This window comes from Euprymna scolopes, chromosome 43, assembly GCF_053919585.1.
Source record: "Euprymna scolopes isolate OS-2025 chromosome 43, ASM5391958v1, whole genome shotgun sequence".
Classification (NCBI taxonomy): domain Eukaryota; kingdom Metazoa; phylum Mollusca; class Cephalopoda; order Sepiida; family Sepiolidae; genus Euprymna; species Euprymna scolopes.
The window spans coordinates 19575424-19603241 of record NC_136524.1 but is presented as its reverse complement, the minus strand read 5'-3'; the positions used below and the strand labels follow the sequence as shown (position 1 = coordinate 19603241).

At 36.0% G+C, this 27818-nt stretch overlaps 1 protein-coding gene across 1 annotated transcript in view; it reads right to left on the bottom strand.

The window, feature by feature from the left end:
• The window catches only part of LOC145268221 (uncharacterized), a 339574-nt gene extending 312119 nt beyond the window's left edge, over positions 1-27455 (bottom strand). Inside the window, exon 1 of the mRNA XM_080123524.1 lies at positions 27070-27455. The gene's annotated coding sequence lies outside the window, so the exon portion shown is untranslated. The remainder of the gene's footprint in view (positions 1-27069) is intronic.
• Between the last annotated feature and the right edge of the window lie 363 nt (positions 27456-27818).

The following is a 27818-nucleotide window of genomic DNA, read 5'->3' as shown; positions in this document are numbered from 1 at the left end:
GACATCGTTGATCTGACGAGAACTGGTGTGTCAACGCGACGCCATATAAACAAAAAATATATATGCATTGACATAAATATATTAGGTTGAGAAGAAAGTTCTTGTGGAATTTTAAATTTGGATTTCAAATGATGTATTTTCAAATAAGTTTTCTCACTCGATCTAATCGTTAAAAATACAATTGTTTTGGAGCAATCGTCTTCGTTTCACAACGTTTAATACAAGATGGAAAAAGTAAATTCATACAATTTTCTTATTTCAATTAAAGCTAGGCTAAAAAGCTGCTGAAACAGCTCACAAGATCAATGAAGCATTTGGCCCAGGAACCACTACTGAACGCACAGCACAATGGTGGTTTAAGAAATTTTATGGTGGCAAGTCTTGAAGATGATGAGCATAGTGGTTGGTCATTGGATGTTGACGACGATCAATTAAGAGCCTTGGTTGAAGCTAATCCACGCACAACTGTTTGAGAACTTGCTTCTGAATTAGAAGTAACGTAAATGACAATTTCAAACCTCTTGAGAGAGATTGGAAAGATAAAAAAAATTGAGAAATGAGTGCCTAACAAATTGAACAGCCAACCAAAAGAAATGCCATTATGAAGTATCATCTTCTCTTCTTTCATACAGCAAAAATGACGCGTTTCTTGACTGGGTTGTGATTTGCAATGAAAAGTGGTCCTTTAAGACTATTGGTGACGCTCAGCTCAGTAGTTAGACGCCAACGAAGCTCCATGACACTTCCTGGAGCCAGAGTTGCACTAAAAGAACATTTGGTGGTCTGCGACTGGTCTCATCCATTACAGGTTTTTGAATTCAGGCAAAACCATTATGGGAAGGGAGTACTGTCAACAAATGCATGAAATGTATCAGAAACTTTGACAACAATGCTCAGCATTAGTCAACAGAAAAGGCCAAATTCTCCTTCACGACAATGCCCAACTGCACTTGCTAAATAAATCGACCTTGCAGAAGTTGAACAAATTGAATTTCAGAACTCTGCCTCATCCGCCATACTCTCCAGACCTTTCACCTACCGACTACCACTTTTTCAAGCATTTCGACAACTTTCTGCATGAGAAATGTTCCAAAAACCTAAGTGATATTAAAAACACCTTCAGCGACTTCATCACCACTAGAACATATGTTTACATTACTGGCATAAATATACTTGTTTTGCATTGGCAAACGTGTATTGATTCTGGTACTTATTTCAATCAATAAATTTTTGTTTGCAACGAAAATTGTTTATCTGAATTTATAACTTAAAAACTACAAGAACTTTCTTGTCAACCTACTTACATATGATGATTGCTAGTTCATGATAGAAGCTTGCCATCTCTTCAGGTTGATGCTAGGTGTCTATTTGCACAAATATGAGTCTTCTGCCCAGCTCACTTGTGCGTAATCGTTCACAGATGTTCTAGGAGAACTTGACAGTAGTTGGTGGTACTTGTAGAGGGACTTTATTATGCTCCTTTGAGTGCTGTGTCAAACTGCTTGTAGATTTATAGACCAGTCCACAGATATTACAAGACTTGGATGGTCTGAGTGGCAGCACATCCTTATAAGATTGTTGGTCTTGTCTAACCTTGTGTGTCCTCACGTGGTTCACGAAGCCAGCTTTAGACAGAAGAAATCTGCCACAGATGGAACATTCCAACTCCTGTTGAATGTCGGCAGAAACTGCAGATCCATCCTCCTTTATGAGAGGATGTTTCAATACTGCATGCTTAAGACACTTTTTCTCAAAGTTTTTGCATCCTTCAATGATTGATTTTCTGTTTTGATCCACAGTTCGAATTTCCCAGTTATTGACATCAGCTTAAGGTTATTCCTCGGTGCATCCTTAAATCTTATTGTAGAGTTATGCTACAGTCTCTTTTCATTTAAATGATGTTTTCTTTGGCTTTTCTTCATCCTTCCCATGCTGCAGCAGCGCTGTCCCTAGAAAGGGCTGCTCAGTCACAAAAAGCTCCACCCAAGCTAGTGCCTGTCCAATAAAACTAGCAGTGATATTATCATAAGCTTTAAGCCACCCATGTGTGGATTTAAGACTGCATACCTCCAACTTGTTAGGTCTGTATATGTATATAGGTTTTTTTTTTTTTTTGTGGCAGCGAAATTCTCGTTCATGCAAGGTTGGGAAGAGGACAAAAGGAAAAATACAACAGCTGCTTGGAGGAGAAGTGAGCAAATGGAGGAAGAGAAAAAACATCTTGTGCCAGTGAAGTACAATGCTAAGAGTTAAGAAGACTTCCAACCTTTTTATTCTTTTTTATTCTCTGCTTTAAGAATAAGCCAACATTTCGTTATGGGAGACACGAACACAACTTAAACATTGTTCTCAATACGAAAGAATTTATGTAATTAAAATAGGAATTAATTCCTGGAAAAAAAAAAATCTTGCTTGGTTATGAAAAAACGAAAAAACAAAAAAACTATAGACACTCTTTCACTTTACTAGTTCTTATAGCTGGTCCAGATACTTTTTCTGATACTTCCAGATTTTCTTGGTTTCATGAAAACTTAGCATTTAACAACCTTACATTTTTAAACATCCGTCTTTTCCTGTTTATTTATTACTAGCCTTGGTGCGCAGCATGGCCTGGACGTTTGGATAGGCATGTGTTAAGCAAAAAAAAAAAGTGGTAGCAGGCAGGCTCGAACCCATACCGCAAAGGAGGAAAAGAATGTGAAAAAAAAAAAAACGTGATGTCTTTGCCATTGCACCCATCATCAACCCAGAAGAGGTGAAGGTTTAAATTAAGGCTAGTCAATCGAAAAGAAGGAATGACTTTTGAAAATATCGATGAAAAAAGCAACCCCCTCATGTAGAAAACTGCCTGATTGAGGGTGACGGAATTAATGTATTTGGCCAATTTTTTAATATTTGTCATCTGAAAGTTTGAGGTTTAAAACGATACTGGTTTCGTCACATTCTGACGTGGACATCGAAAGTTTTAGGCAGACATACAAACATACATACATATATACATTTAAACAGACAGGTAAGATTTATATTATAGGTTAGCACTCCATTGTCATTTTCAATGCACTTATCTCCAACAATATCTATATTTATCTTTGTTATATGCTTAGCTATACTAGAATGCTTCATTCTTCTAGTCATACCCTTGTCATATATCTGAGAACCGATCTTGCTAAACCTCCATCTTGGCACTGTAGATTATTTTTAGGAAATAGGCAAACATTTTCATGAATATTTGGAAATTTCATGTTACACCTGCTTTGGCATTCAAAGAAACAAGCATGTTCAGTGTTTTGGGTAATTGTCTGTAGTGAGGCACTAGCAGTAATTCAAGACAAACTAGCTGCGGACCTCTCCATAGAAGAACGCACATGTGTACCATTGCCAAACTTAATGGAAATGCTGACATTCTGCATAGAAACAACCTACTTCAGAATGGGTACTGACCTATATCGACAAGAAGAGGGACTAGCTATGGACTCGCCATTATCACCAGTGATGGCGAACATATACATGGAATACTTCGAAGACATGGCCTTAGGTTCAGCTCCCTTAAAGCCCACCATGTGGCTAAGATACGTTGATGACACCTTCATACTCTGGCCCCATCAGGAAGACATCCAGGCTCTCCTAGACCATGTGAACTCAATAAGACCATCGATACAGTTCACAACGGAGAAAGAAAAAGATAACCAACTGGCCTTCCTTGATATACTCATATCACGCACAGAGCATGGGTTTAAGACATCCGTATATCGCAAGCCTACCTTCACCGGACAATACCTAAACTTCAACTCCCATCACCCATACAGTATCAAACATGGAATCGCATGCTGCTTACAACATTGAGCAGAGACAATAAGTGGCGACACCATTACATACCACCAAGAAATGGTCAGGTTGAAGAATACCCTCCGTCGTAACAACTACCCCGATAGCATACTATCCACCAGACGTTTTAATAGTATAAGAGAGGAGAATGAAACCCAAAAACCTCCAACGGTCTGCCTAACATACATACAAGGCATCTCCGAAAAGATTCAGAGAATATGTGCCCCCTACAACATCAGGACGGTGTTCAAGAGTGCGTCAACACTCAGACGACACCTGGTACGAGTGAAGCCCCGCATGGATGAGAACATGACCAAAAACTGCATATACTCCATCCCATGCAGTTGCAGAAAGGTTTACAAGGGTGAAACATGCCACCCCCTTAAAGTAAGGGTGGAAGAACACCGAAAAGCGGTAACTAAAGGGGAGACGGAAAAATTGGGTATAGCCAACCATGTCTGGATGGAGAGGGGGGACCATCGCCCCCTATGAGATGAAGTAAAAATAATAAACAGAGAGACCCACTGGAAAGTGAGAAAACTTAAAGAAACAGCTCACATGCTCGGACATAACAACCTACTGAGCAAACCAAGCATAGAGCTGAATGCAATCTGGACACCTCTGATAGAGAGAGAAAACCTTGAATAACAACATAGGTTTAACATTAACAAAAACCAACTAAGAATTGTCCTAGTGACCTATGGCCGAGTGGTCCTAGACATTGTATCAAAGGTGCTGAGTTCAATCCTGAATGAAGGCAGTGAAAAAGTAACATTCAAGACAGAGAGTCAGCAACTATGTCCCAAAGCCTAGCTGGTGTCTGAACATGTACCCCCGTAATAATAATAAGGGGTTGGGTTCGAGACTCCTAACAAATGGTTCCCCAGTTCGATACAAAACACCTGACGAAGGCCGGAGGGCAAAACGGCCGAAACGTTGTGACAATAACAACCAAGATGAGGAAGTCAGTCCGACAATCTCATTCAGTTTTTATTTAAATTCTCATTGCTCTAAATGTTCTAGTAAATACCTGTGAATCTTTAGGTCACCGGTTGTTTAGTTAATGGAATTCTTCCTATCACTTTGAATGTTTGAATGACATCATCATTTTATGACAATATCCACTTTCATACTATTTGGATTATTCAGACTACTTTGTTACAACTTTTCAACCAATGTAACCTCTGACCTTCTTTGGGTGTATCTTGTCGAACTCAGGAATTAAATAAAAAAATTGTTTGAAATTCTGTGCAGATTCCCAAGTTCAACAAGATAACCCTGAAAAAGGTTGGGGTTACATCAATCAAAACTTTGTGAAAATAACATTTAAAACGAGAACCATAGTCTGAATAATCCAAATAATACAGATAAACAATCCTCATCTCAAAAATTCAGACAACGTAATCTAATTATTCACAATATCTTTGTTTGGATTATGTCATCATTTTGTGATATCATCGAGTGTGCATAGGAACAAAATAACAAGGAAGCAAAATGAAAAAGAAATTTAATGATGTGGAATAAAATCTTATCTGAAACAATCTTGACAATCTGTGGAATAATAAGAAAAAAAAATGGCTTTAGATAAAATGTAAATAGTGGAGCCTTTTCTATGTCGCCAACTCTAACCTCAATAGCACCTAAATTTGCATTTATTTTCTTATTTTCGTATTATTTTTTGTATCAGACAGGTTCCAGGTTCGAGTGCCGGTGTCTCTCTACAGAGGACACCCACGTGCCACAGGCACTTATTGCTGTGGTTCACCACACCATTAATACATAAAGAAATGTTACAAGAAACTGTAAAGGTAAGATTGCAGGACTTTCTGGCGTTGGTGCAGAAATTGATGGCTGAAGGTAGAACAGGCATGGGGATTATCACTGACCTGAAAAATTAAATCATAAAAGAAAGGACTGGGATCTTAATACAATACTATTACAAGAATAAGTGCTTTGGATAGAGATGATTACAGAATTTTCAACATTTCTGCAACAACACCTAAAGGTCCTGCAGCCTTACAGTTCTTTATCTTATGCTATGTTCTTTAACCATTTCTTTCAATTCTTATAGCTGGATCAGAAACTGGTTCTGCAACTACAAGACTTTCTTGGCTTCATGAAAACTCAGTATTCAACAATCTCCAATAATGGCATTTCTAAGAGTCTTTTGTGTCCTGGTCATTTGTTGCTAAGTCTCCATGGTCATTTTGAATACACTTCTCTCCAACAATATCTACGTTTATCTTTGCCACATGTTTAGCTATCCTGAATAGTACATTCTTTTGCTCATCCCTTTTGCTCAGCCTCTTTCTTGGCTTTGTAAATTGCTCATTTTACTTCCCGATGTGCTCCACATACTCATCCTTATTCACTAAACCTTTTATTCATTCCATGGTTTCCAGTCTTCCTTGATAGACTTTTCAAAATTCCTCATTTCCTTATAATATCACAGGATGTGTTGAAGGTCCCTATAATAAATCCACAGGCCTAGTCTCTGTTATCTCCAATTGTGTATCCTTCGATTTCTTCCTTTGTTTTCCACACTTCCTGAAATGGATCTAGTAATCACCATCACTTTGTCTTTAAACTCACATTTTACAGGTTTTTCTTTCAACCTCTACGCCTTTCCTCTGGGGATAAATTGTATTTATATATTTATTGCATTTATATAAGTAAACATAAATTATTCATTGACTTTTAGATTCAGCATAACCCCGAACATGGTTATGGTAGAAACAAAAAAATACTTTAAATTGGGATGACCAAGAACCAAATTAATGATGGGTGGCAAAGAAGAAATATCAGATCAAATAATCAGTCAGCTTTCTCTTATATTGAACCAGAGAGAGAAAGTGGGGGCAGCAGTCATTGAAAGAATTAGTAACAGAAGTTTTCAAAGATACAAGACACTTTAACTCTTCTATTTTGTTATTCATGCTCCCCACTCCAACCCCAGACAGTATCCGTGTTAATATGGAGATGAAGGGGTTCAACTAATATGGAAAATCAATTGCCAATGGGTCATAATGGAATTTTATTGTTATTTTCATGGCAAGTGCTCATCTGAGCTCCAATTTATGGCCCCTTCTTTCACAAACTTTCACCCCCCCCCACTCATCTACCTGAAACCATTATCAGTACTTTCCCCCCATTCTCTACTTGTACCTAAAATTAAACACATATTTTATGACTAAGGTTTCTTTCCTAGAACTGCTCGCCTGTGGAACTGTTCTGGTCTGCTTCCAGACCATGTTCATCAATTGATGTCAGTTCATCTTGATCTGCTCTGAACCACAGCTGTGTCAAATTTGAAACTGCCTTCAGATCAAAACTATCCTCACCCATCGCAAATCCAAAACTGTAAACTGCTACAAGACTCATTGCCACTCTTAAAACTATGTGTAAACTAACTCTAAATATATTGACTTCTATTATCTGATCATTTGCCCCCCCTCCATCATTGCCACATCTTGATTAACAATCCTATTTTTGTTCCTTTTGTGTGCCTTGGTGAACAACTTCCTTATTCAGCTGATAAACTTATTTTCTCTTTTTTGTTATATTTTTACTTCTTAACACTAGAAGGGGAACGTCAATAGTATCACATATATAATGGATGAGTATTTGCTATGGATCAAAGAAATAGTCTATCAGACATTTGTGTGCAAGTGTGAAGATGCATGAAAGTGAAACTGTCAGTGAAGGTTGAGCATATGTGTTGCATGGAGAGAAATGATATGTGACTTATACAATGGATGTGTAATGAGTCTGAAAACAGGCTTAGATCTGATGACTTCAGAGGAAGATTAAATCTAGACATTACAGGAAGATATGAAAAATTGGAGACTTCATTGGTTTGATCACATTGAAAGAATGGATGAAAGTTCTTGAGTAGAACAGTTGAAATAGTAGGATCAGTTGACAGGGAAGAATAATGTAAACATAGGAGGAAGTGATAAGGATGGACTTAGGAGAAAGAGGGATAAATAAAGACCTGGTCAGAGGTAAGTTTGTTTGAAAATCTATGTCCAACTCTAAACATATTGACCTCCATTGTCCCAATCACTTGTATGCTTTGATGAACAATTCTACTTTAGAAAATATCTCACTCCTGATGCTTTCTTGTCTTGACAGGTATAGAACTGTCTCCAAAATTTAGTGGATGCCTCCCTACTTCCTTTTTCTTACAGAAGAGATGGTGTCAGTCTATCTCTCCTCTATCGATACTTTCATGATAAATGCTTAACTCAGCTCTGGTGTATGATCTCTCCCTGTAAGATGTTTGCAACAAATACTCGCCTAACTGAAACAGTCGCTAACAACTTTCCTCACTCTCTATCTGTGCCGAAAGCTACACAAAAACGAAAATTAAAAAATGAGAACTCCTTTCCTAGAACTGTCCGTCCGTGGAACGAAATATTGTGTTTGCTTGCTGGCTGACTATAACATGGTCGTCTTCAAATCCAATGTAAATAACTGTGTCAGCCATCTAGATAATTTAACCCTAGCCGAGTTTCAATAAGATTGATCCTCTTGTCTCACCATTTACCTAATACTTAATCCTTGTTCTTGAGTGGCCTCTGGGCCTTGATAAGTGGTTACTCCCAAGCAAAAATAAGAAACAAGTTCCGTTTGTGTACCTTAGTAAATAACTCCCTTTACCTTTCTTCTGTCGATAAACTTATTGCCTCTTGTTTCGTTATATTTTTCCATTTTTTTTCTTACTACCTAACACTTGGAGCAGGGGGGGGGTTTAGTGGTGATTGCATTACACATAATGTTGTCAAACCTATCAAAGTTCTTAATGCCATTAAGGAAACTATTCCTGACAACATTTCAGTCATTGCATTTAAAAATCTGTTGTGGAACTTTCTCCTATCCTTATAAAGCTGTTCAATTATTGCTTAAAGAAGAAATCCTTTCCATATCATTGGAATATTTTGCCTGCCTAGTATTTAAAAATGATGATGATGATGATGATCGATCAGTTTAGTGTGCATCATGAATTTTTGAATCTGATAAATCAAAAGTTCACCTCAGCAAAAGCAATTTACTTAGTGACAAACAATATGGAGTTCATCCTGCAAAAAAATAAATTCTGAAGTATTCACTGTATTATTACTAGGGCTATGACAACAGCATATTCTTTTCATTGTTTGGATTATCAGGTATATATCCATATCTTATATGTTTTTATATAGAGTGATGTGGTTCTTGGTTGATTAATTGTGTCTAACTATCAGATATATACTTGAGAGTCAAAATAATGAAAAGAATATTCTGTTGTCACAGCCCTAATTATCACAAGATTAGTGAATGTGTTCATGGGGTTTTATTTTTATTTCAAAAACTGTTGATATATGTTATAAGGGACATAACTATGTATCGAACCGGATACGAAACAGTGTATAAAAAAGCTACCATTTTAAGGTGGGGCGTCTTGTCTTGTTTTGCAGTCTCACATCTTACACTCTACAAGCGTACTCCAGTTAACCCAGCTTCCCAGGGACGAGCGTTTAGCTCTCACATGCTGCTTCTTTTTCTTATCTTTATTTACATTTATCTAACTTCAAAAGCAAGTAGCCATTTTGTGGGGACTATAGATTGGAACTCAGATAACTTTGTATATTGCGAAGTACTAATAAACCTTTTTGTTACGCATTCCACTTTGTGTATTTTGTCATATTATATACCGTTGAAACAGGATATAACAATACATCAAATGCATTCAATAGGGTTTGGCACAAATTTGCTACTTCTCAAGCATCAAATTTTTTCAATCTTTCAAAATATTTGTCTTAAAAAATATTTGTTGACTCAATCCTCTTCTTGATCTTCATTAATGATCTTCCAAATCATATTCTGAGGTCATTTTTTAAACTCCTATACAGATCATAATTGTCTAAGAGCATTGATGATAAAGTTCTTGCTGAATCTCTCTTCTGGTCTGGAACATGTGGTGTAGCATGGAAAAAGTGGTTTGTTACTTTAAATACCTCTATAACCAAGATTCTCCCTTTTCACCATAAATATTCAGATCCTTGTCCTGCCGCTCTCCTTAAAGAAGCTTCATACATTGATAAGCTCCTAAGACTGACCTCCCCTTCAAATCTAAAATGGCCAAATGGAAAAAGAATTGGGTCTAAAAAGTACTTGATTTCTGATGCAATTCTTTACTCATATAACAGTTAAATAAATCTGAAGACAAAATAGTGTTGCCACATTTGAGGAAAGAAGAGACATTGTGAGCCTGTCTCTGCTTTATTATTTCCATGCCAAGTGCTTATCTGAGTTCGAATCTATAGTCCCCACTCGCCAAACTTTCATGAAAAACACTCATCTAGTTGAAACCACTATCAATAATTTCCCTCACTCTTTATCTCTGCCTAAACCTAAATGTAGATTCTATGAACAAAACTTTCTTAAAACTGCATGCCTGTGGAACTCTCTTCTGTTCATCTGCTTTCCAGCTGACTACAACATGATTGTCTTCAAGTCCAATGTGAACAAGTTCTTGATGGGCTGTCTCAAGTGGCCTCCGGGCCTTGATAAGTGGTGACTCCTTTGTAAAAAAAAAAAAGAAAAAAAAGTGCCTCTCAGAATACTCTTTCTTGCCTTGATAGAATACACAAACGACTTCGCCATCTAGATAGAGCGGGATGATTTCTCCTATTCTCCTTTCTTACAGAATAGATGTTAGTAGTGATGGGATGATATTAATATTTTTCCTGATTCTGTACTAAATTTCCGATTCTGATATAATTACAAATTCTAATTCTTCGTAAATCTCTTCATATTTAATTATAAATTTGCTATTTTTCCTGATTACTGTAAAAACATGTTAAATATGCAGATATTTTCTCAAACATAAAAATGCATTTGTGTGTGTGGAGTGTAATCTATAAATTTTAGTTTTACTGGTTGTTTAAAATCAATAAATATTTACTGTTTTAACATTACTACCAACAGTGGAAGATTTGGCTTTAAACAAAAAAAAAAAAAGAAGTCAAATAAAAGAAGATATCAACAGAATCGTTTTTGGCATAGGAAAATAGGCACAAATTTTTCCAATTCCAATACCCTCTAAGGTTTCTGATTCTGATTAATCATCCCAACACTAGTTGTTGGTCTTTTTCTATATATACAGCCATTTGTATTTCCAATTTCCATGAAAAATGCTGAACTAAGTGCCAATCTCTGGTTCCTCACAAAAAGAACTTGCTTTCTAACCACCAAGGCATGGAAATTTCCTTTCTTACTCTCTACATCTAAAACACAGTAGAATTTCCATGAATAGAGATTCTTTCCAAGGACTTATTTGTGGAACATGTTAATATGGCACTGCTTCCCTACAGATTATAACATAGTCATATTCAAATCCAGTGTAAACAAATACTTGTCAAACTGTCCTTTTTTTTTTTTTTTTTTTTTTTTTTTTTTACACAGTGATCACCACTTATCAAGGCCCGGAAGCCACTCAGGGATAAGGGTTATTGCAAGTACATTACGTTAGTGTGGAGATTTGATGGAGTGTTTACTTAAGGGGGCGGTTCATTAGGAATTTGTTAACATTAGACTTGAAGACATCCAAGTTGTAGTCCGGAGGGAAGCAGGCAGACGGAACAGAGTTCCACAGGCGTGCAGTTCTAAGAAAGAAGCTTTGTTCATGGAATCCGCGTTTTAATTTAGGCACAGATATAGAGTGGGGGAAATTTTTCACAGTGGATTCAGCTAGACGGGTGTTTTTCGTGAAAGATTGGCGAGGGGGGACCAGGGATTGGAGTTCAGACGAGCACCTGCCATGAAAATAACGATAAAACAAGGATAGGCTCGCAACGTCTCTTCTGTGAGAGAGGGGTTGCAGGGTAGAGAAAAGGGCATCCCCCACTAAGCCACGAAGTCTATTTTGTACTCTGTCAAGGCATGATAGGCTGTTTTTGGCAGCTCCTGCCCAGATATGGCAACAGTATTCCATCCTTGGACGTACTTGGCTTTTATATAGATAGAGAATTGCATCAGTAGTGAGATATCTTCTGGAGCGGTAGAAGGATCCCACCATCTTTCCAGCGACCTTGGCAACAGACTTGATGTACGTGTTCCATTTCAGATCAGGAATAAAGGTCAAACCCAGAAGCTTGTCAAAACACGGGGCCTCACCCAGACGAGAGCCATCCATCACAATTGATGCCAGCTGGGGATCAGAGCGTTGATGATGTAAGGATAGGAGTTTGGTTTTGGATGCATTAAAGGTAACTAGCCACACCTTCCCCCACTGAACCACACGTTCGAGATCAGAGGAGAGAGAACCAGAGAGAACTTTGTCATTTACAGCCTTTGATGTGTTGCTGTAGATGGTCGTGTCATCAGCATAGATGTCAACGAATGATTTAAGTATGTGTTTAGGGAGGTCATTGATGTAGATCAGGAAGAGAGTTGGGCCCAGGATTGACCCCTGAGGGACCCCAGCATTTATATTGCAGGCCTCCGATTTTTGTCCATCTACCACTACTCTTATAAGCCTATCGGAGAGAAATGATTTAATGATTGAGAAAACATTTCCAGTTATACCGTAGCTGGAAATCTTGTGAAGTAGACCCTTATGCCATACCTTGTCAAAGGCCTTTGATATGTCAAGAGCAATTGCCCTAGAAAGGAAGCCTTTGTCAAGAGATTCACTAATCCTGTGGGATATAACCGTCAGCACATCTGCGGTAGATCTTGCAGAGCGGAAACCATATTGTGTGTCACTAAGAAGGTTATTCCTGCTGAGGTGGTTGACTATTTCTCTATTTAATATTGATTCCAGCAACTTACTCATAACACAGAGGAGACTTATTGGTCTGTACTGAGAGGGAGATGACTTATCACCTGAATTCTTAAAAACAGGGCAAACTGATGAGGTCTTCCAGGGGGTCGGAAAGCACTTCTCCTTAAGGCAGCGCTTAAATAGTTTCGTAAGTATTAAGTAATTAGATTCTGTGATGAAAAAAATAACACTAAATAATCTCTAAAAGTCTACATCGTTACAGGAATGTGCAATTTTAAGAAGGATCACCTGATCCTAGCATGTAGGCGATTCATACTTCATATAAAAGGCATTATCGAAGTTTAATGAGACTTTAATGAATAAAATTATAAAACAAATCCTTAAAAACGATTTCAGGAAAAAAAGAAATTCTTATCTGTTTTTTAGAGGCATTTTTATGTACGTATAGAATTATCCTCAAATGCATCGCACCCTGTGGTTACATTTTTTACCATCTTTCTCTTGACTTAATTTTTTTTATTTGCACTTCCCTCTCCAAAATTAACAAAAATTAGTATAACTTAATGACTGCAAACTTTTTTACTTTCATCAATAACTAAATAGATAATTTTTAATTTTGATGGACTACTAATATAAATTTAGAAAAAAGGTAAATAGTTTATATAATAATTGAAAAACTTATTTTATTAATATGATGAAATACATCCATTAAAAGCAGTAGTAGTTATAGTGTAATAATGCTAAACAAAACAAATTAAAGTTTATTCAAAGTTTTTACATTTTCAATGATGCTTTATAGTTTTTAATAACAATTTTTGTACCTTTAAAGCGGACACACACTAAAAATGCTCACACACACAAGAGAGTTCCAAGACACCTTGTACATTTAATAATAACAGCATGCCTTTGACATAACACAAAGGAAACGAATTTTACTTGCAAGGAAAAAAAACAAAAACAAAAGAACTCTTTCTTCTTTGATGATGGATCTGGTACAGAAATGTTTCTACTTTAAAAAAAAGAAAAAGAAAAAAAAGAAAAAGAAATTTGAATGATTTTTTTCTTCTTTTAATAAAATTTTTGCATCTTAACGTGTTCCAAAAACAGTTTTGCCTGTTTATTCAAAGTTTTTGAATTTTAAGTTTATTCAAGAATTACATATTTTTAATGTTTTGATATTTGTTTCAGTTTGTTTGAAATCAGTTTGTGAATGAAACCATGTTAGGCTATACTAAGGCTGGAAGATATTACATTTGTGTACGCGTTTTTATTTCAAGATTACATAAAATCTTAAACATTTATATCATCCATTACATGTTTTGTTACCCGTCATTTTTTAATCTGAAGCTCCATAAAAATTGAAATAATGTCCCAATTTCTCTGCAGACCATAAAAATTTTTGCATGGATCAAAGGTTGTCCATGGACCACCGATTGGCAAATCACCCATATAAAAATGGTGACATAAACCACATTTTTCGCTGTTTTTACTCCATATAATCATTCCTTGACTATTTTTTCCAATAAGATGTAATTTGCTTAAAGCATTCCGTGCAATCTTTATTAATATATAAAAGGTACTTTATGTGTGTGTGTGTGTGTGTTCGTTCCCCATAGACTCTGAAATGGCTGGGCTGATTTTTATGAAATTTTACATGAATATAGTTTATGTGTCTGGAAATGTTCTTAGATAGTTTTTTTTGTATCAGAATGCTTCTGATAAGTATTGAAAATTGTTGATTGAAAAATCTGATTAAAGAATTCGATTTTAAACATTAACACCTTATAAAGCTCAACATCACAAGTACATTAGATAAACTTTTATCATGACACAAGCAGAATTTCCCAGTGTATAAAATCAACAATAGGTTCTTTGATTAGACAGGGGCACAGTTGAAATAAATGTTCTTGTGTAAAACACAATTGAAACATGATACTTGACTTGAATTTTAAACTTTAATTCAAGCCCTTATATAAAAATAATTTTATAAAATCAACAATAGGTTCTCTATATTGCAATGTAGACTACAATGTATTATGGACTAAGTCACTGAAAAGATCATGTGAAGTTTCCTCTCAGTGCACCACAGTGGGTCCCCAACTAGAGCAGACAAGTAATCAATTTGATTAAAAATTGGACGATTTCACAGATTTTGTTGACAATAAAAGTATGGTATGGAACATTTGTTGATCCTCATTTAATCCTGGGCAATGTCGGGTCTCCCTGTTATATAAAGGATAGCTGTGTGTGTGTGTGTGTGTGTGTGTGTGTGTGTGTGTGTGGCTAAAAGTAAAAAAAAACCTACAAAACAAAGACTTACAAAGTTGGCACGCTCTTTATCGGTATTGCCTGGGATGATTACTATATAAAACTTTATTCAGTCTTTGGAGCTAAGTTTCGTATGAAGGATGTCAGTTTCTCAATCATTTCTGATGGTATTAATTATATAAAGAAAACAAATATTTTCTATACATCAGCACAAAAGAGAAGAATATGTTATGCAGAGATTAAAAAGAGGTGGAGGAGAGGGATGTGGAAAAATGGAAAGAGAGAGAGATTAAGAGTGGTAGAGAGATAGGAATTTTTTATATAAATAAATATACTTTTAACCTTTTTTATTTTGCTTTTTATAGCCCTAACAATGCTAGGTAACCTTGCTAATTTATTATATAAATGAAAGTCCTCTGTGTTCCTTTATGTCTGACTAAAATTTAGAAACCATTAAAGATACACATGTATGATTTATATCATAGGATTCCGTATGATTCTAGAGTTGGTTATGTTAAAAGGGTCTACTGTAGTATTTATTCTCCTGAGGTCATCAGGGATCAAATTAGTGCATGGTGAATTCAGAAGAAAAATCTTACTTTCATTCTTATAGGCATTTGTTCCCAAAATAACACTGAAAATAGATTAAACTATCAGTCAGCTGCTGCTGCTGATTTTTTTTATTATATTGAACCAGCAGCCACAGAGAGAAAAGAGAGAGAAAGAGATAGTGAGAAAGATGAGAGAGGCAATTGGAAGTAAATGTAGAGATAAGAAGGGGCCAACAATTGGAAAAAGAGGGAGAGAAAAGTTTTGAAATAAAGATGTTATACACTTTATTAAATTCATCTATTTTGTTATACTTTATGGCAGGCAATGCTGGATATCCCTGCTAATTATTAACAATTTAAAAAAAAATTATAAAGTGGTTGGCATGTTTTTTATTCAAAATTCTAAAGTGAATTAAAAGTCTCCATTTGTTTGCCTATAAAAGAAGTTTCTTTCTAACTGGGGGAAAAAATCCAGCTTCTTAAAACAAAACACTCTAGATTGGAATTAAATTTTTTTAAATGCCCTAAGAATAGAAAGATTTCTTCTCCTCTGACTAAGAATTGAACAGATACTATATTTTGATCCTAACTTGAACTTTTTAAAAGCTCGAAAAGTATAAAGTAATTTCTAGGTTGATTTAAGCTTTAAAGGCAAATTTTTATGGTTTATTTGTGCTCAGAGACAAAATAAAACGATGAATTTTTGGATATACCTTTATTGCATCAAAGCATTCATGTTGTTTCATTCACACCAGAAAAGCTGCTAAAATTGACACGATAAAATTTAGAAACAAGTTACAACTATAAGACAACCACAAAATTGAAACCTCGGCTCTAGAAAAGAAAATGAAAAAAAAAACAAAAAAAAACTTACTGATTTGTTTGCATTACTGCATTGTATTTCTTGTAAATTGTCACATTTTCTTTTTGCAATTAGTTTATTTGCAATTGTTATTTTATTTTTATTGTTTGGTGTCTTTGTGTCTGAAGAGTTACAAAAAATATACAATGCAACAATGTAAATAAATGTTTTTTTTTTTTCATTTCCTTTTTTTGTTTCTAGAAACAAGGTTTTATTTTATATGGTTGCCTTTCGACTGTTATCGTAACTGGTAACCGGGTTTTACCGAGTAAATACTGGCAGCCATAGGGACTGATCTGTAAAAACACTTCTTTTAGAACTTGTTGGCTGTAACTTTGTGTGGTAGTGTTTAAACTGTTGTCACCTCAGATAAAAATGAATCTTTCCTCCAATATTTTTGATGAAGTAATGCTGCAAAGGATAACCCCCTAAGACAGACCAGAACAAAATGTATTTCTGAGTATAAGGACCCCAGTTCACTTTTTCTTTGTATGCCTGCTTATCTCCCATGGAACTTATTTTCTTGTTTAATTTTTCAAAATAAAAATAAGAAAAATAAATCCTTTTCTAAATAGAGTTTCAGCGTAAAAAGGTATAAGATCAGACTTCAACTAATTGAATTAAAAAAATTCCAACTTTGATTCCTTATTTTAAAGTTTTCCAATATTGAAGTTGTCTGCTGATTCTTTGGAGATAAATCCAATTTTGACTTTTTCCAAAACCTCCAACTCCACAACTTTACTTTTAACAGTTTTTTAAAAATCTTTTTCACCCCAAACAAAGCATACTGCTACTTGGAATCATATCTAACACGTGACTGTGGGGAGCTAAGCAGCAAGATCTTTGTTCTCATTACATTTAAACTTCAGCATGTTAGTACTGTCAGGGAAACAAGAAGGGAATTCCAGTTTAGCACTCTAAAGAAACTATTAGAGTAGAAGGCTTTCTGGCATCTAAGGAAGAGATGGGGTTTATCGGATTAATCAAGAGTATGTACGTCGAGAGGGGCACAAGTACTAGGAGTTCATCAGAGCACATTCCATTGAAGTACTTGCAAAACAAGCATAGGTATGCAAGATTGAAGCGATGAGAGAAAGGTTGGAAGCTGGCCAATGAGACGAGATCCACAAAAATTGAGACCCTTTTTTTGGAACCTGTCTAAGAATGAGGCAGTGGTAGATGCACTAGCCCAGATATGGCACCAATAATTCATGCATAGGTGAATGGTGGCTTTGCAGAGGTATAGGATACTGTGAGTAATTTTAAAACACAGTAGAGAACCCACTGTCTTTGCAGCAGCTTTGACAGTGTCCGCAACGTATTCCTTTAATAATTAAAAATTTTAAACAAAATTACCACAGAGAGAAGAAAGTGAGAGAACTCTGCAGTTGCTGGTTGAGAGTTTTTCTGCAGAGTAGCTCTCTTCTTTTAAACAAGATACAAAAACCTGGATTCCTTGAGGATTGACTGCTGAAAAGCATACAGAATCTTTGGCACAATTAAACAAAGCTGCTTTCATGTTCAAATTCAAGGCTTGAAAATAGTTGGAGATATTGCATAAGGACAGAGAGGGAGAAACCGCAAATGTTTCACTAGAAGAAAGGAACCTTGATCCTCAGTTATGATAATCCTGTTACCTATAGAATGGGCATAACAGCAAGAAAGACTAGCATCTCCAAAGGCCACATAACCACCATATGTCTATCCATCATATGTGGAATACAAATGGATGGCTTCAGACAAATGATTATTGGCATACTTTCTTGTTAAGTAATTAGTGTAATGGTGGAACTCTGTTTAAATAATAAAAGTAAACTGTTTATTGGGCACGAATAGTGAAAGGATCTACTAGGACACCTCACTCCTAGAATAATTGAATTGATAGAATCAATGACATAAAAACCTTTTTCAACACAAATACCAACCTTTTAAGGAGATCTCTTTGCAATTGGATATCATTCCAACTAAAATCACATAATCCCAATTCTCTCTAACAGATTGAACCTGCGTTATAATTTACAGGGGCTTCTTCAGTTTCTTTAGAATCTGAAGTTAACACAAGTTGACCACAGAATTTATTTCCAAGAATAGAATTGTTATTAAAGGACTTCTGGGAATTAAAATGATCCCCAGCAAATATGGAGCAACATTTGTAATATCTAGAAGATTAATCCCTTTTCGCAACTCTGCTACTTTCAGTATGAAAGTCAGTTGAAAAATAGATTTGAAAAGTGATGGACAGGAAGCCTGCTCTTGTTAAAGTGACAACCGCACCCTCCTATCAGATATCAGTATTCTTATTAGTTGTACTAGAAGAATCAGAACCCCTCATCATCTGATCACCACTGCAACATGATTTTGAAAACAAAGCCAATAGGTATCTACATAATGGGGGGGGGGGGTGAATTTTTTTCTCCTCTTTTAAGATCTGCTTCCCACCATTCTTAAACAAGTCAGTAATCAATGTCATTATGCACCGCCATTAGCAACATGGGTAGAACTCTGAAAGATAGCCACATGGAAAATATTACCACCTTCTCTGGGCATTGTGGATTCACCATGGAGAACTTCAAGGATAAAATTAGATGGAATAACAACCTTGAGTGCTGAAGCTGAATTTTCAACTTATTCGAATATATTCTTCCCTTATAGTCACTTGTTATAACTCATCGTCAGGTGGCTTGTTACAGTCTGTAAGGAAACAACAATATTTATGAAAAAAGACAATATTGTATTATTACTAGGGCTGTGACAACAGCATATTCTTTTTATTCTTTTGACTCGAGTATTTATCCGACACAGTTAACCAACTGAGAAAAATATCAGTCTATATAAAAACATATAAGATATTAACAGATTTATGTCTGCCAAAACTATACTTGTTATTACAGCTACTCCGTCTTCTGTCATTAAAATCAGTGATGCCTAACCCGAAAATGAATCATCTACATATATAGAAATAACAGCAAGAAATCTGGTCATTGTCATAGGGAAAATGAGAGGGTCAACAACAGCAATAAGATTAATTCTTTCATTGGAACAAAATAGTCAAAATGTTACACAGAAAACAAGAAAATGGCATCTGTTGATGATTTGATTAAAAAAGCAGAAACAAAAGACAAAGAAGAAAATCTTTATATATGATTATGAAATCATATGAATCAAATTAGAAATACTGTTGGCGATGCCACAAAGTTTAAAACTGGAAATGGTGAATCATCTCATTCTGATGAAAATATAATGAAAGCCGAGGAAGAATGCATACGAACGAAGGCAGGCACTTCAAATGAACTTGCTACTGCAGAAAGTCCAGTGGCAAATGCCACCTCCAGAATGTATCCATGACAACTTCAGCCAATTCCAATGAATCCTGAGGGTGAATTAGCAGAGGACAGTGAATCATCACGATTCCATGATCTAACTCAGCATTCTCAACACAAGGAAAGTATCATAATCTGGAGTTGCGCTGCTTACAACAGGTCAAAAGATTCCAGACATGATTATCTGCGATCTATATGACAATTGGTTCCATTTTGTGTGTGTGTGTGTGGGGGGGGCTTAATTTAAGCATCTATTGCAGAAAAACAATAGTTCTGTCTGGTTTGCAACACATAAGAATAACAATCTGGTAAACCCAGTTTATCTCGGAGTGGTTTAAGAAAGAGATCAGGATTCCAAGGTCCCAGACATGATCTTGAAAAACTGTAGTTAAGAAGAAAAGACTAACGAAATTTCTAAATAGAGACTTTTTCATTTCTTCTGTTTTTCTTATGTAAATGTAACCAGAAATTAATGTAACGAAGGAAAGTGGTGGAACTCTGCTGTTGGTAGTTAAATGTGAAACGCCATGCTTCATTGTCAAACCAGGAACACGTGATTCTCAATTAAAAAGAAGCTGTTATATTGCCATATTTAATGACAAGTACATTCTGATTAGCAACAACCAGATTTATTTTTCCAATAAAAAAGCAATTTGATATCTTAAAAATGGCAGAGCAATGTTTTCCAAATTATTTGACTGACATCTCCAGTATAAAAACTTACTTACTGCTACAAAGAAAGACTACAACTTCTACTTGTTAGCAACAGTGTCACTCATTACAACCTTATCAACTTTGTTTTTGCCTGTTATCCAGAACAGAAAAATGTTGTTCAAGTCATTTCTTACAACTTGCTGATTTAAAATTCTAATTATTGCCTTTTATAGGGCGAATGGCGCCCACGTTTGTTAAGTAGAGGAATAAACAAATAGTCGCATGGTCCTCTTAGCCAAGAAATGAGTACACAAAATTCATCAAAACTATATTTACAACCAATGTACATTTATTTACAGAATGAATACAAGTATAATGTTAAACAGTTCAATACCAAAGAGGTATAAGTGAACATTACTTGCGTGAATGCTTCAAGAGTCTTTCGCGGGAGTTCAAATGTGTTTTACGAGGGTGCAAAACAGGAGAGTAGTTTCGACATGACCTGCAGAGCTGACAGTCCAAGGAAGAAAGAGGGAAAGAAATACAAACCCGACACGGAAGTGAGATATATCGCCTGCTTGTGGCAAAGAACGGGCGATAATTATGGTTACCTTAATGTCACCAGTTTGTGTTCGTGTGCTTGCTTGCACGTGGAACTTGGTTCCCATAGCTTTAAAAACAATACTTATATATTAATAGGCTACATTCCTTATCTTGTAAAATGATTATCTCACCTGATCTATACGGCACAATCACATTGACACACCGGTTTTCGCCAGATCACCAAAGTTAAGCAATGTTGAGCCTGTCCAGTACCAGATGGGTGACCATTTGGGAAGGCTAGGCGCTGTATGTACCTTCTGGGAAGGTTGGGCATGGGGCCAGCACCCTCACCCTGAAAAAAGAACTCCTCGCTACAAAAACATCTACAAAAGTTGTAGATGGCCTATGCCCTCCAGGGGCTGAAGGCTATGGATGGGATGGATGGATCTATTTTATCCATAAATTAATCCCCTTGTCTTCTAAAATATCCCTATTTGTATTGGGCAAGATAAGTTAACAAACAAAAATAAATGAATAAATATATAAAATAATTTAGTTCACTCCCACTGCAAGAACTTAAGACACCAGGAACAGAAAGTGGGATTAAGAAGGGCACTCTAACCTGCAAAAAGTGCCTAAGCAGTATTTCCCAGTAAGGATATCTCAGGCTATTAGCCATACACTAACCCCTTCTCAAAGAGAGAAGGAAAGGCCTGGCTGGGTGAACCTTCTAAAACTGTACAGAATTAAACTCCCACTGTAAAACCAACAGGGATCGGATCATTATAGAAATGCTTTAATCTCTGTCGCTTTTGGGGGCCGAGGATAAAAATCCTGAGCCAACCAGTCACTTAATTTGGACAGGATTTCTTCTTGAAATTTTCTTTGTACAAACAAGACGCATTTACAGAGCTGTTCTGGAACAACTTTAGCAGGTTTTATTAATACCAGTTGAAGATATGTTCTTGAATGAACAACAGAACAGATATGATGAAGAGACATTCTTGAATCGGTTCAACAGAGGGAGAGACATCATAGTTTCTTCTGGCCTTGCTCTGTTGAACTGTGGTGACTGCCTGAGTAATCCTAGGAAGTCAACCTTCCCGGGCTTTTCTTTCTCCCTCTGAGAAAGGGTTGTTTATTGCCAATCACCTGAGGTGCTCCTACCGAGGAATGCTGACAGGGTAACTCAGGCATTTTTTTAGGAGGCCAGACTTTGCTACTTGTGCACTGGCCTACTGTTCTCATTTTCCAGCCTTGTGCCACATTGTTTTATGGTGGCAAGGCGGTAAATACCTACTGAGCCAACTCGCTATGGAATCTTCTTTCTTTCTGCTGTTATACTGGGAGATGTTTGCCAGTTGGAACGATGAAGACTATCTGGACATCTTTGAGAGATGATGGATGTCATGCGCTGAATAGTGAAGCAAAGGTTGCACAATCTCTAATCACTCCTCTTCTGAGCATTGCTTGATTCCAGTGGCAAGAAGTCTAGAATGACTGGAAACAATGCTAAGCGGAAAACACATACATTACCTGGTATTCCCAAATGGTCACCTTAGCTCAATAATGCTTAACTCTAGTGATCTTATAGAAACTGGTGTGTCAACTTGGTTACTGTTATATGCGTATATAAACACAGTATCAAATAAGTTCTCCCAGATGTGTTGTCATATTTAAAATGGACAATATCAAAAAAATTTGTTTTTCTTCATTAAATCGCAAACGCGCTTTGATTGCCAAACATTTCATATATTAAAATTGCAGTATTTTTTTTGGTAAATTTTTACGACGTGCCTCCTAGCGTATTATAAACACTCCAACCTCCCCATGTTAAGAACGACTTTCAGAATACCCTCCCCCCCGTCACCAATCTCGAAGGCCGTTTTTAACATGAGGAGGTTGAGGGGGGTGTTTATTCCGAAAGCCGTTCTTAACATGGGGTGGTTGGGGATGTTTATACTACGCTGGGGCAGGTCGTAAAAAAATACCATTTTTTTTTTATTAATGACTAAAAATACTGAAGGGTGAGGAATACTATGAGAGGATTGAAATGTAAATAGAAATTAATGTAAAGAAAGAAAGTGGCAGAACTCTGTTCATGGTAATTAAATGGATCATCGATTCAAAGCAACAACCGCCCAGAAAACAGCACATGCCCCCCCCCCCAACACTGTCATCACTCATGAAATCTGAGGGCTAAAGGATAAAATGGGCGTGAGTGGTAGGGGGATAGTTACGAAGCTGTCGAAAATAAACGAAAGGGTTGACTATCTATAAATCATATACCGTTTATAATCCGAACTAACTGGGCACATTCTTCGTATCGTTTATATTTTAACTTATCTTTCTTACATCTTGAAAACAAGAACTAACAAATCAACTTCCATTTGCAGCCAAATAATAACCACTTCAATAATCTTAACACCTAAACCCTTAATAAAATCTAAAACAACCCAAAGAGAACAAGTGTCTTTCACACTTGGTTTCGCATCGCCCCCTCCCCATAGTCAGCGAAAGTAACGACGACAAAAAGTTAGAGGCGTATACAAACTTTTTATTTATTTCTTAAGTATTTATCAGTTTTTGTCTTTTCTTATTTTTTTTTAAGTATTTCTTCAATGGCCTTATTTTCTTTTAACTACAAATAAAAAAGAGCAAATAAACAGGAGAATTACAACAAATCGGATTTAGTTTTGTATAAATTCGGCAAAAGAAAAAAAAAACAAACAAACAGAAAAGGCTCTTTTTTCTTAAATCTAACTTTGTTCTTACTGTATTCTTTACCGTTAGATCGTAACTCTAATACCTAATCATTTCCCTCCCCGCGAGGGAAGACTTAGATATAAAGTTGTTTTTTTTAACGTTTCAGACCCCCCTCCAACGACCAACGAGGAGTTACGACAATGCACCCACTATAATTTACTTATTGAAAATTATTTTTGAGAAGAGTGGGTGTTTTTTTATTTATTTAGTTGTTTATTTATTTTTTGGTGGTGGTGGTGGTGGTGGGGTCGTCATTGGAGAGTCCCGTCCGCGCAAGGAAAGTTTTTTTTTTTTTTTTCGTCGAGTGTTTCCAGTATGGGGGATCGATTTACTAGAACGTCAAAACTCCCACCCCATCTAAAAAAACTTTCCTTGCGCGGACGGGACTAAAAACTCACCCACGTGACGTGTTCTTGTCGAATATGTCCAACGTTGTAATTTAAAACTGAACACCACATTTCAAATGTCTAAATATTTGCTTTTTATTTTTGATAATCTCATAGATTAGTGCCCAATCGACAATAATCTGCTGAAAAAATTGAAAAAAATCCAGAAAAAAAAAAAAAATAAATAAAATAGTGGGGGTAGGTCATTGTACACGTCCGTCTATTCATTATGTTAACAGATAATATAAATTTGTGTGCTCTGACTAGGTATCCGTTACCGATGGTTTCTGGAGAAAACTATTAACAATTTCCGCCGATGGAGGAGTACTTTAGAAAAGTTTATTGCTCCAGAAACAGCCGGTAGAGATGGAGTCTCTCATGCAGGTAGACACACAAGTGTAGACTGTAGCTAACCAACACGTTTTTATGTAAATAAGTGAAATATCACGCCTTCATTTTAATAAATTATTCTCTCCGTAACCTTAAATATTTTTTTTAATTCCATTGGAGATGACAAGTGCACACACTGCACACCTATGATAAAGCTAAAGTCGCTTAATAGCTTTTTTCTTGTGAAGTAAGTGGTTCTACTTAAAAAAAAAAGAAAAGAAAAAAAAAAGGGTCTTTCTCTCTACAGAGACAACGGATAAAGAATAACCACTATAGTCAGAACTCATGTCTAACTTTGCTGTGTGTGTTTGAAGCGGGGGAGGGGGCATACAACTGGGTGTGGACGTCAACGAAAAAGTGCTTATACAGATGGGCCCCCATGGCTGCCAAAATTAGCTCAGTAAAATCCGATAACGATTTACGACAAAAGCCGAAAAGCAACCAAATAAAATGAAACTTGGATTTCAGAAACAAAGAAAATCAAATCACTGATTTATTTATATTGCTGCATATTGTTCTTTTGCAAATTCTCCCCCCCCTTTTTTTTTTAGGTCGAAAACAAAAATGTGTTCCGTCAAGTAAAGAAAAGGTATTTTTATAGATCAGTTCCCAATGGTATTGGTTTGGTACGATCCAAAAATAAGTTGGAACAACTGCTGAAAGGCAATCCACACAAAATGAAATTCAGGTTCCAGAAACGAGGGAAAAACACACACACACACACACAAAAAAAAACTGATTTATTTACACCTTTATTTGATTTTGGTAAATTGTTAAAACTTTATTTCAGTCCCGAAACCTACAACAAACCACGTGGAAACCAATAGTATAAGGAAGCAAAAGTAGTGCAATCTCTAACCGCACCACCTCAGTATTACTGCAGTGTGGGTATGGGGCTACTAGAAAAATTGTCAGGATAAACATTTCAAAGTTTTTCTTAGGCTAGTTACAAAATCAAAGCTTGAGTCTACCTTATTAATTAATTAATTCATAGTTGGAAGATGTATGGAGTTATACCCTTTTCTAAGAGAATTTACTAAAAGTGGTGTTGGTGTACAGTAAGCACCGACAAAACTTGAACCCAGTATGCAGAGGTAACAAACCACGCCAATAACCACTTACTTCACTTCCTACTTCATCGACTAAGAAAAACTTGTGCATAAAATCTCTCGCTCTCTCTCTCTCTCTCTCTCTCTCTCTCTCACACACACACACACACACACACACACCATCCCCAAAATAAAAGTGGTAACTTTTATTTTTAAAAATCTACATTTAAGCCCAAACAATAATGTAAAAATCTAAATATGATAAAGAAAGCACATTCTTATTCATTAGGTGCATAAAGACTAAATAAACACGAACTAAAATAAAACTGACCTCTACTTCCCCTGCCATGAAACTAACATTGTTTAAGTATTTTAAAGTGTCGCCACTCTCGCCTTAAATATCTCCGTATTAATAAAATATCAGATATCTCGTGTGTATAACTTTGATAAAAACACATTGATTTTTTTTTTAAAACTATTGATCGAATATTAAAGACAAAAATATAATAAAGACGTATAAAAATTTCTATATTATAAACACAAAACATGTAAACATAAATATATTTTGAATTATTTCCTCGCACCACACCACAGCCAAGATCTCCAACCGGCAATACGACTCCACCCAGGCAACGCCGGGAAAATACAACTAGTAACTTATAATTAGAAAAAGAAGAAAGAAAGAAAGAGAGAGAGAGAGAGAGGGTAGTTGCCCAACGAAAGATACACATTTTAAAATTCTAATTTTTTTTATTTTTTCTATAAGTGAACGGAATTTTACATTTTTAAAAGCAACACGTTCTAAAATCTTAGAATGTCTTTTTCGCTATTGAGTTTTTATCAACATTCCTCAAGAGGTTATATAAAGAAAAGCGAAGAGAAGAATGACCCATATAGATGTTGATACACGTGTAGATGGTAACATAAAGTGTGTATTCACACGATGATGTGTATTTTTTAATGTTTTTTAAAAGTCACTTTAAAAGTACTATGTATAGAAATGTTATGTCTACATAATATATAGTCAGTGTTATTTAGTTTGTAAATTTTGAAAAACAGTTTCTTAAAGACAGAACGTCTGTTCTGCCCCCAGACGGGGAGGGAAACGATCCTCAGAGACTGAGGTATTTATTTATTGTTTGTTTTCAAATGTGGAGTGACCTCTTTTGGAGAGTTACGCTTTCATTACATTAAATACTCACTTTATGTCAAACTTTGCCCTCGTGGGGAGATGGAAAGTAAATAGGAACTGTCCCCAAAACAGTGTTCATTTTTTTTTTTTTTTTGGGGGGGGGGGGTCCCAAATTAAGAAAAACACCCTGTGTCTAACTTTATCCTCATGAGGAGCAACAGGGAAGGTTTTTTTTTTTTTTTTTTTTTTTGGTTTTTTTTTTGCGGTCAATGTTTAGATGTTTGTCAAAAAGTAGGCTGTTTTTGTTGGTGTTGTTTTTTTTGTATATATATATATATATATATATATATATATATATATATATATATATATGAAGGGAGAGTATTGTTTTACATGTTATACCCTCGGTATAGATATTCAGTTGAATATTAAAAATTGTTTTTTAAAAAAAAGATCAAATAAGAGAATAAAGTAGATTGACAAGATAAAGAAATAAAATAACATTATTGATCGTGAGAAAACAGGGAAGAATGGGTAAGCAAGTTGTTTTACTTACCCGGATTTTTTACATGTGTTTACGTCGTTGTTGTTATGAAGAAAAGGCAATGATTGATTTTCGTCTGGAAAAAATCGTGTACCAAACAATTGTATGACACAGCACGGCTTAAGGTTACTCTTCTCTATATCCGCCATGTTATAAAGTAATGTCGACGAGACCACGCCCTACATCCGGGTGATTCCGTGGACACACCTACCTCTACTTTCATCGTAGGTATAGAGAGAGGGATGGAGGGAATGTGAGAGCGAGAAATATATAGAGAGAAGACTCATACTGGTAGGAGAGAGGGAAATAGATTGGCAGAGAATCACAGAAAGAGAAGAAACAGAGAGAGAGAGAGAGAGAGAGAGAGAGAGAGAGAGAGAGAGAAAGAGAGAGAGAATGAGAGAGATGCACTGTGAAGAGAAAGATAGAGAAAGAGAGGAGATACACAATAGGAGTAAAAAAGAGAGATAAAAAGACAGGAAGAGAGAGACACACACACGACAAAAGAGAGAGAGAGAGAAAGAGGAAAAGGAGAGGATATGCACCCTACGGGGAGGAAAATAGAAGAGAAAGAAAAGAAAAATAGAAATCAAAAGAGAGTGAGAGTGGAGGGAAGAGAGGGATAGGAGACAGGCACAGACAGCGTAGATGCAAACAGAAAGAGAAGAGAAGAGAGAGAAAAGGAAAGAGAGAGATGAGTAACTAGGAAATAGAAAGAGGGAAGGAAAGCAAATAGAAAAAGAGAGAGAAAGAGATATGGG